The sequence below is a fragment of the Zosterops lateralis genome (assembly GCF_965231275.1).
Source record: "Zosterops lateralis genome assembly, chromosome: 1".
NCBI classification, from domain to species: domain Eukaryota; kingdom Metazoa; phylum Chordata; class Aves; order Passeriformes; family Zosteropidae; genus Zosterops; species Zosterops lateralis.
Window position 1 is genome coordinate 97,030,272 of NC_139762.1, and position 11,272 is coordinate 97,041,543.

General features: G+C 34.4%; 1 protein-coding gene across 7 annotated transcripts in view; it reads right to left on the reverse strand.

The window, feature by feature from the left end:
- CCDC102B (coiled-coil domain containing 102B) overlaps window positions 1–9,383 on the reverse strand; it is a 130,453-nt gene extending 121,070 nt beyond the window's left edge. For 6 of the 7 annotated variants that reach the window (XR_014592092.1, XM_083881250.1, XM_083881248.1 and 3 more), the window contains exon 1: window positions 9,283–9,383. The gene's annotated coding sequence lies outside the window, so the exon portion shown is untranslated. The remainder of the gene's footprint in view (window positions 1–9,282) is intronic. The other variant, XM_083881247.1, reaches the window with a different exon arrangement.
- Window positions 9,384–11,272: the final 1,889 nt, after the last annotated feature.

Below are 11,272 nucleotides of genomic sequence, written 5' to 3' on the forward strand. Positions count from 1 at the left end.
AAAGCAGGGAAATCTAGCCATTTCTTCAGGTTACACAAACTCATGGAAGTGCTACAGACCAAACTTCTGAGCTGGAAAGTGTAAATGGATAAGCTTACCCCCAACATTTCGTAGCAGATCCAACAGCAGGCTGGCTGATGGGGCCTTTGTGCATTTCACAAAGGTATGGGGTATGTGGTATGGGGGACATTCACTCCTTGACAGAGAAGAAAGCTGGCCTCAACAGCTTAGTAAATAGATTGTTCACAGAAAAAATAGGATTTAGAGAACTTGTAAATATGAGAGCTCGTGAATTAGGGAAATAATGAATTTGTGAGTTCATGTGTTGGACTAGTCTGTACAAAGATGATTCCACCATTGTTTGATGTCTTTATGTTTCAGTGGTGTTGTTTGACGCAGAGGATTTATTTTTATGGTTTGTTTTCTTTAATGAGCTCATAAGCTCATAAAATAAAGTTTAATTTACAAAGTACACTGTGCTGTAAATTTGAGAGATCCAAACAAACTATGACATCATATACAGATTATCCTACTTCATGAAAATTAAAAGATAGTGCTTTCCAGGCTTTTTAATGCACAGCCAAAGATGATTCTGTTTATTATTTTTTCCATAGCTATAAAAAAAATTAACAATATTAAACCATCTGGTACATTTTTATGCTATATTGTTTCCAAACATTCTATTCCTTACATGTGTCATAACTAAAAATCAGCCAAAAAATAGCCTGAAGAGACAAATAATACTAATTGTTTACTTCCTATTAGGAGTTATGTGATAATTTTTCCATCCTATTCATACTTCTCTAGTTTTCTTTTAACATAAAAATGTCAATAAAAATCTAATTTATTTCCGAAAGCTGTTTTATTTCTTTCTCATGCCCAGTAACTAAAAACAGTTATGCTATGAAAACAACTAAGTATAAAGTTATGTTTTTAACTTCACAAAAAGAAGTGTTTTCAGGTTTGTCAGGCTTTATTTCAGTGAGGTGTTGTTGTTGTTTTGTGCTTTTTTGTCCAGTTAGGAAATCTTAAAAATGCTGGAAAATAACCTGGTGTGTTTAAGACATCAGTTTGGATAGTATGATGTGTTAAGTGTTTCAAAGAGATAAAATGAAATCACAGCAGAAATTCATTAATGTTCTGATATATAAGACTAAAATTATGCAATGTCATCTTCTTTCTATAACATATCATCAGCCTGAGTATTTTAAGTGCAATAGACAATGTCAGGCCTAAATCTTAGTTTCCAAGTTCTTTATTTGTCAAAGCCCCTAAAGGACAGGATAAAGATTCAAATGCTTTACCAAAAAAACCCAAGAATAGATAGAACTGAAGAACATAAACCCAAAATATTTGAGAGATTTGGGAGGAAACAGTAAAGAGAGAAGTGCTAAGTAGTTTTCCACATTTCTTATAGGTCTGGCCACATTTATAATATTGGGAACACAAATATCACTATTTTTCTCATTATTTCTTTACGGTATAGACACCCTTGCCTTGAAAACAAATTAATACATTTAATCTCAGGAGACACTAAAAAACTCCAGAGGCAGAAAAGGTGTAGGATCAAATGTAAGTCTGCCCTCAATAGCAGAATCTATGTAAAACTGGAGTCTGATCCCACTTCTGAGTTGATCAACAATAGAGGATGAGATAGACTAATATGACAGAGAGGGATGGCAAAAGCAGAGACCCAACCTTCAACTTGAACTTCTATTAAAACAACCATAAACAAAGTTTGCCAGCCACTCTATCAGGCCTAAACTGTTAAAAACTAGAAAGTAATCTCAGGAAAATGGTAGTTCGGCAGGGAAAATTGCATTTTACTAAAATCCAAAACATTGTGACAGACAAGGCGTTTCTGAAGCACCCCCAGAAAGTGCATCATTACATCAGTTGTGCATGTATAGCTAATTCCCAGGAGAAGACATAAAGGGTGAGCAGTAAAGATAGTAACAGAAATAAAAAGAACGACAGAGGAAGCAGTAAGTGAAAGGAAGACTCAGAAATGGCCTAATCTTTTTTTCTATTTTAGGTCACTAACCAGAAACCAAAGGAAAATACAGTGATCACTATAATGCTGAAATCAGCATTTTACATCATGCAACAGGATTAAGTATACTGCTTCTTGATATTCCAGTATCTATTGTGAGAACCAAAATTCTCTGACTCCAGAGGAGGAATCCTTTCTATTATTAATAGTAGTTTCCTTCTCCTGACGGCTTTAATAATTCACATGAAGGCATGTAGGGTAAAATTGCATATATATAATTTATATCTTTAAAAAACCCATGAAGTAGCCCTAAGTGGCCCTCAGGCTGGTCATGCCAGTCATGTTGCCAGTTGTCCTCATTTGTTATCCTTTACCATAACCTATTTCAATCCTTTGAAATAAGATTTACAATTCCAGGTGTAAGGTGTCCCACCCATTTTAGAGAAAATAAAAACTCAAGTCTGACAGAAGTTCTTGTGAAACAAAGGCATGCCATGTAGAAGTCCTAAATATGATGCTCTGAGCAAGGAGGATGATCTCATCTCCTCTAACATGAGTCTCTGAGCAGTGTGATTTCTGAGGAGCTCTAGAAGCCTGTTTCTCCCTGTTTTAACAATGTTGCCATGACATCCAGGAAATGAGACAAAATTAAGATCACAAATTGTGAATTTCAGAATATGCAACTTTTAGCCAAATGGGTCACAAAACACCATGTAAGTAGGGAAGAGCCACAAGAAATAAGGCCCTTTTGTCACAACACAGAACTGCCTGAAAAGCAGCAATTCTGCACTGTTGTCAGAAGCCAGCTGTAAAAAAAAAAGGCTTTATCCCCCAAATCTATTCTGCCAACAGAAACTGCAAATATGAGAACACTGTGTACAAAGGAAAGGGGTGAACAAGATAATCAGGCATTCCCAGATACTTCCCAGGCTGAAGGTCAGTTCTAAGCCCAGTGGAAACAATCCAGAAAAAATATGCCAGTAACAGCAACAACTAGTGTCTTGCAGGAAACATTTAATTCTTCATGAAGTTTCACAAAATTTTACATTTGTACTGATGCTTTTATTGAAATGATTACCTATACCATGGTTCATTCAGCCATGAGTTATTATATATTTCTCTCATTTGTGTGAATTGTTTTTGTAAAATAGAGTGAAACTTTCCATGCCAATAAGAATTTAACCACAGGAATGGTATAGCTGACATGGCTCAAAGCTTCTAAAATCTGAGTGGGTATTTCTTCCCACAGGACACCCCTAGGTTAAGTGAATTTGTTCCATTAAGTTACATTAAGGCAAAAGCTGTCAATAATTAAAAGCAGTAATTTAGGACAAGATTTCTTTCACAGCACATTTTACATTATTGTTACCAGTGGGGTGGGGGAGGTGGTGTGGCCTTAAAACTTGCTCAAAATGAAATGCTGTAATTCTCTTTAAAAACGGATTCACCAAAAAATTCATTGTGCCTCCAGAGCAAGATGCCTATAGGTGTTTCTGTAAATCACAGGAAGGGTTCAAAAAAAGGACGTGGTCCACTTTGCTGTGGTCCCATGTACAGTTTGTTTCCTTTTTCATTTTATCATTTTCTCTCCATGTTTAAATATCCATTATAAATTAAAATCCTCTTCAATGTTTCAATTGCTTTTTAAAACACAGGCATACAATAGATCTTGTATAATATTATACAGACTATATACATACTGGACATACTATATATACATACTGTAAATATATGCATTCATAAAAAAGATGACTTGGAAGGTAGTCACAGATTACAACAAATTTAAAGACTAAACAAATGTTACTCTTTCACTTTTTTTAAAAAAAATATGTTTTGGCTGCCAATTTTAATAAACTCTAAGCAGTTTGGAAAACATTTCTTCAGATGAGAACCAGAATTATATACTTACTCTGATTTAGGTCTACTGGGTAGTACAAGTGATTACATATCATTGCGCTGCCTTTCAAAGTCTTTTACAGCAACAAGCTGATGTCTCTTCACATCTTTGAAGTTGTATTCAAATCCTTAGGGTTAAATATGGGTAACATAAATGTTTGTACATAGAGATGTTGTCATTTACTACCCATAAGGTCAAAAGAAACTCTGAAGTACTGCTTTAAATATAATTTACAGTAACTTCATTTCCCCAAGAATGTTTTGTTTGATTACAAACTTTCATAACATTTCACCCATTTTTTTTTAATACATTCAAGTCTGTAGGATAGATACTCATTCCTCAGCCACTACACTTGAAAAAATATACGGTATAGTCAGATTATGCAGGGAGGGAAGGATGTGTGTGTGACACCAACAACTTTCCCAGACAATCTCAAAAAGAAATAAGTATTAAGAAGAAGCTAAACCAACCATAACCCAACTAAATTTGGTAGCCGTGGCTTTTGAGATAGTTTACTTGGCTAGCTCCCATTTGAGACTTGATTATCACTTTTTACTAGGATATGATCAATGAAAAAAAGAGGCAAAATAAACTTCCTATACAGTTGGGATAAGTATGAACTCTCAAAATTTTAGATTCTCTCAGAGTAAATGACTTCCAAACAAGTTTACAAAACCTAATGTAAACTTCAGAGTTAAACAAGTAGCCAAGTCCCTTAAATTCTAATCTCTGTGATTCTATGTGAAGATTGGAATATATTGTCGGAATTATTATTAGAAAAAACAGATTATGAATCAGAATATTAATAATAGTTTCAACTGAGAACAAATTCAGAGTGTATTCAAAATAAGGCAATGGTTAATTCATACAAAATATTTCATATCAGTTAAATGTCTGGTCTAATAGTTATCTCCTGAACAGCATAGAGAGATTTCTTTAGAACAATAGTAATCTGATGTTCAACTTGAAACAGATAATTGCTTCAGAAGAATAGGGTTCACATTAGTTAATATTAGTTCACTGTATTGAAACACTATCTTTTTTTAATGTTATAGCTAAAGATACAAGCAACCTCTTTCTGTGATTTATGGAAACACCAATAGGATTCTTGTTCTGCAGGCACAATGAAATTTGCTCTTAGTCACATTAAAATGGTATCTTTTTTCAGCCGTTCTACAGGTAAGATGAAAAATAACTGAGTGCATGAGTCTTCCTCTTCTGCTTACACAGAAAGCAGAGTAAATAAGTTTCAGTGAGTGTTTAGCATGACATAAGTAAGTTTCACTGAGTGTTCAGCATGACAAACATTTTTTAACCCACATTGAAATAAGCTGTAGTGCTAACAGGGTCATTCCCTTTACTGGGAACAAGTAGGATAAACAGGTAGCTCCTTACACCATTCAGCTTAGTTACAAGAGAACCAGTAGTCAGTCACAATAGAGAATCTCAAAAGACTCAGCTCGATCTGAGTTGTCAGTGTGTTATTACAGGACATCAGCTCATCCAGCACACAGATGCACTGTCTTGCTTATACTGACAGGCAGCCCTTTAACATGAGACAGAATCTTGCATGGATTTCCTCTGAACTTTTCAGAATGAAGGAAGATAACAGAAATGTAGTGAAAGGACACCCAAGGTATACATCATACACAAGCTTAGATCTGCCTTTGAGTATATAAGTCATAATTGGTCTCAGAAGTCCTTATAAGCATTAAAGCTGGCTGTAAGGTAAAACACAAAGAAGAAATTAAAAAACATCTCAGTCAGCTGGTGATTTTCATCCAGGGTATTAGTTAAGCAATTTAAGCTATATGAAACATAAATATTTGCAAATAAGCTATAAAGAAGCTTACAATAGCACACGATTAAGACAAAAGACCATTGCATTGTCTCGAATTCTCCAGGGTTAAATTCCTTTCCCAGCTATTGATAATATTAGCATTCTATTTCATGTTTCATTTACTTTTGTTAAAAAAAAAAAATTGTTAAAAAAAAAGTCAAATTCACCTCTTTGGGAGAGCCACTGTAGCTTCTTATTGAATATAGTTGAGGAGGTTCAACTACTCTCAAATACAACTGAGGGCTTCATAGATCTGTGGGAGTTTTGCCACATTTTTAGATTGGACTACAGGTGAGATCAGCTGGGCTTCTTTTATCCTCAAAGGAAGTTAAAAAGCGAAACCTGAAGACAGACTAACCATTCTGAAAAGCACTTTACTGAAGAATTAGGTCAGATGCAATGCTAAAACATGTTCATCCAAACAGTAGAGGTCACTTAAATATATAGAGAAGCTTCATTATTTGGACAAAATCACCACAAGTTTATTTTCTACAGTTTGTACCTCAATTCTGACTTCTTTTATGTTACTCATTTGGAAAGTAACCTTGAACTGGATAGCTTCATTTCATCTACAAGCTTTTTTTTCTTACTAGAAAAAACCCACTGAGCTGTGGGAATTGTGTTTTGTTTTGGGTTTTTTTCTAGTGTGACTCTTTTGGATTTTTCTTTCCTTTATTTTATTTTCAACAAAGTGGGAAGATGTAATGGCATATCTCTGAAAAAGTCAAGTTTCTAATCCCTGTTTATACTCTGGAAATGCTTCAAATTTTTAAAGTCCTTAACAATATCTTAAAACCATATGCTTTATGATATAAAAGATCAAGAATTGTCTTGTTAGAGTTGAAATAATTTATGAAGGTTTCCTATTCAAAATGTGACCTACTTTTAAGGGAAATTTCATAACACCAGGAGTAGGAAAATTAATCACAAATATCTCTTGATTAGTTTCAGACCAAGATATAAAACTTGCCAATTCTTATTAGGATACAAAACAATTTTTCTTCAAAATACTACTCAGAATCTAGGAACAAGTGATTTTCCCACCCACATAAGTAGATAAGTAAGAACACTCATGAATATTTTGTTTTCTCTGGGTCAGATCATATCCCTTTGGCTGGTTCAACTACTCTGATGTAGTTGTATCAGAATTAACAAGTTTGTTGCGTGGAGACGTTTTTGATTTTATCAGAACAGTTTTAGAAGCCGTATCTTCTATATTTAATTCTTACAAAAAGATTGCTATTTGGACATTTATATGTAATTACTCTTATTTTTCCCTAACCTGACCAGTATTTTAACACTATCTCATGTCTTTCAATAGCTCAAGGAATGTGATTTAATGCTGTAAGATATTATCCCGTGACGACCTCAACTCCACTAAATCATCCTTGAGGGAAATGAATAAAGGAATAATCCACATTGTGACTTTAACCTGGATTCCACAGTTACTAGAGTGGTCAAATAAAATAAATCACAAAGTATCATCTGTTGTATCCTAGATGTCACTTAAACACATAGAGAAGCATGTCTATTTATTCTCTCAGTGCCCATTCACTGTAGGCCAATATGTAGTCCCACTAAAAGAGAAGAAATTATTTCAATAACTGGTGACCACTCAGCGTGGCAGAAGGGAAGTTTTGCAAAAATGGACACCTACAAAAGTTACGGAGAAACATCCAAGTCAGCTGAAAATAGATTTTAAAAAAATAATCAAAGCAATATGAGCTTTCATGAAAATTCCACCCCGGTATTCCTTCAGTAATGTGATTGACATCAAATAAGAATGGGCTTGGTAAAAAACCCAGTCTTATTTAACCCAGTGTAAATCAGACCTAGATAACTTAATTATCATGAGCAGAGAATCAAGCTGTTCAGGAAGGATTCTTTTCACAATAAATCAGTCAATTAAAGGTCATTGTATGAACTAGAAAGAGAATAGGAGTGAATAAATTAGGTGAGCCCATGGAACAGGCTTCCCCAAGAAGTTGTGGATGTCCCATCCCTAGAAGTGTTCAAGGCCAGGTTGGATGGGCCTTAAGCAACCTGCTATACTGGGGGGCTTCCCTGTCCATGGTAGTGGGATTGGGACTAGATGATCTTTAAGATCCTTTCCAACCCAAACCTTTCTATGAATCTATGATTCCATGAATACTAAATTTGTACACTTCAAATGGTTCCAATATCTACCCCTCTTATGACAAAGTAAATGACAGTAATTTAAGCCTGTTCATTAACAGCTCCTTTAGTGTATTCTTTTCAAATGTTTCATTTTTCAGATTTACCTGAGGTTAACATAGTATTTTATACTTAAGGTGAAAAAGTAGTCTCAATTCAGAGCTGGTTACATGCAAATACACAAAAAACCCCACTCCCAGACATCTAATTTCACATTTTACAATTTTTTGTAGATGCCTCTGCAAGTGATATGAATAGTTCTGTTAATGATACCTAATATATTTTGAAAATTCATTTATCTTAATTATATTATGCAAAGAACTGCGTTCAGAAACACAAAAGTAACTTTTCTAACAATACAGGAAATCTAAACCAAAAACTAGGAGTCTAGCTCTATGATTATTTTTAGCGGAATCTGCTTCATAAAATGTTTCTAAGAATCAGTGAGAACTAATACAAACAAAATGCAGATATCTGGATAGTCAGTAGGAAGCCCACAAGTACTATTTGCTATATCTGCTTATTAAACTCATGAACATTGCTTTTGAAATTTGACTCTTGGTTCTCATTGCTGAAGGATCATCACAGTGTCTCACACCATCTCTGACACTTGCCTTTAAGATAATGACAGACTGAATAGATTTGTCCAGCATCAATAAATCATAGTATCAAAAAATATGTTTCATTGCATCAGAATAATACCATACAGCTAAGAATGCATTTTTCTTATCCCATCTTCAGATATTTCCTGAAGGAAGCTAAGATTATACAACTCATTATTGAGTTGCATAACTTATGAAAATAGCAACACTGTGAAAACACTGCTTTCCAACAAAAAAATGCAGTGTGAACTTCTGCAAACTCATAACAATACTCTCATGACTCTTATGTCCATAATACCACACCCATTAAAAAGTACCAAAGTTTTACTAGTTTATGTCATTACATATGCATTTCACAAAGTAATTTAAAAAAGGTTTTCAGAAATAAAACCGTGTAACCTGTGAAATTTCTGCATTTATACTAATTTCTAATCAAAACTAAGAAATAATTTTTAACAAACTGTCACTTAGAAATTTTTTAAAACTTACCTGGTTATGGTAAGTAAGCATTCTACTACACTTGAAAAACAAGTTATGATTAAGGGGATGTTAGAAGTAATACTACATGATCATAGCAAAAAAACATAGAAGAGAGGAATCTAGCTAGATATATCTTAGCCACATACTTCAAATACTGTTTTCTGATCTTCAGTTCTTTTGATGGGCATTTCAGACTGTTTTCCTCCATACCATCAGCCTGATAGTAACTCATACTTTGTCCCTGAAGAGATTTATAGAAATTAAACATTAAACCCACAAGCTTAAGACCCCTTACCGTCTGAGTTTGCTGGGCTCCTCTTGCTTCTCAGTGTAACAGACACATGTGTAAACAACAGAATTTCCTGCATCCTTTTCTCATCTGCACTGTACTGGGACTTGGCCAATTGGATTATTTACAGCATTAAGGCCACTCCACACTAACTTGAAAAAGATTCTCATTGGTCAGGAATTATCAAAACTAAAACCACATTTTTATTTTAAGTACAAATAATTTATATAGAATAAAACTTTCTGTAATACTGTTTTTTATGAAGCACTATTTGTTCAGTTTTTATTTCTCCCTCCCTTTCTAAACTAAAGACTGTGACCCCAGTCCCTCAAATATTATGTGTAAGATGAAATTAGTTATTTGAATCACAGTACTTAAGCACAGGTCCTAATACTCAACCAAATTGGTTGGATTCTTATGCCACTACTTGCTCCTGCTATCCCTCCTGAGTTTTAAATAGCCTAAAATAAGACTAGTTTTTCACTCAGCTGGATGATATAACCTTGAAAATACATGCATTTTCATAATTCACTCTGCAATTAGTCACGGGCTTTTGGAAGTTATGAAAAACTGTAGTATTCTAGATTATCAGAGAGGTGAAAAGAATAAGGCAAGGAAAATTAGGAAAAAACACCCCAAAACTTTGAAAAGCTGTTTTTGAATTAAAATTTACAATTGTATGTTAAATTATAAGGTAAGAAATATTTCTTTCTGGAATTCAAACTCCAACATTTTTGTAACCAACATGACAAAGAATGACACCACTGTCCCAAACCTGATATCACAGGCTACCTAATTGGCAGGTCCTCAAGGCATAAAACTGATATAGTTTGACACAGCTGGAATGACTTGCCATAGCTGTGAAAAGCCAAATATTTCTCATTAAAAAAATAAAAAAATCCCTCATAATGTACAGAATACTGACAACTCCTGTGTCACAATCTCTGTGACACAGAGAAGCCAAATTCCCTTTAGCTTTAAGGGACATATCTCTGCTTCTCCACTAATATCCCAACACTTTTAGCAATACTATAGCAGGTAGTCTTTCCATCATGAATAGTAGCTATAGCTGGATCATTCCTCTCTTGTCTGACACTAGGACTTTCAAATTTATTTTTTTTTTAATTACTTTAGGGAAATGAACCAGCAAATCCTCCCACTCTTCTGTGACTCACAAAATCTATTCCACTGCCAGGAGACAAAAGATATTGTCTTCCAAAAGACATAAGTAAAGTAAGTGGAAAAAATCTCTCTATACATTTCAGTTAAAAGCCCAAACCAAACAACAAAAGCTGCAAACCAAAGCAAAAAAAAGAAAAAAATAAATCCAAGGGAAAAAATATGACTCCACACAAAACAACCCCAAACTGAAGCAAAGAAAACCCCAAACCAAACCTAACACCACAACAAAACAAACCACAGGTCTGCATCAAATTAAAAACAAACACACACATACAAAAATCTCCAACCCAAAACCCAAATCCAAACAATAAAATAAGGCAACAGCTACTTTATTCATCTTGCAAGGCTTCTTTAGCAACGAAATAGATCCCATGTCCCTCTAGAACACTCGCTGGCTGTATTCCATTGCCCCTATTGAGGGAAATCGCTTCACATTTTAAGAAATCAAGTTATACACACATCATAACTTAAGTTTCTAACTACTCACATTTCAACCCATTCATGAGATTTCCCATTCATTTTCCACCATTCTTACATGCTACAATCTCTGAGTGCATCCAAGAAGGCTGTTCCATTGCCCATATTTAAACAAATTCATGGTTTCTAAAGAAATTGATGCATATTTATTTTGTCTGAAAGGAAGGGAGGAACTTTGGTCACAACTGAAAATGTCTTCCCAAGTGAAGATATGTAACAGGCAATTTATCATTCAAAAATAAATAAACACATAGAAAAGAGTGTCATTACAGCATGTGAAGGAACTAGTACTCCTGGAAGTGTCATTTAAGTACCTTTTGGGAAGGAAAACTGTACT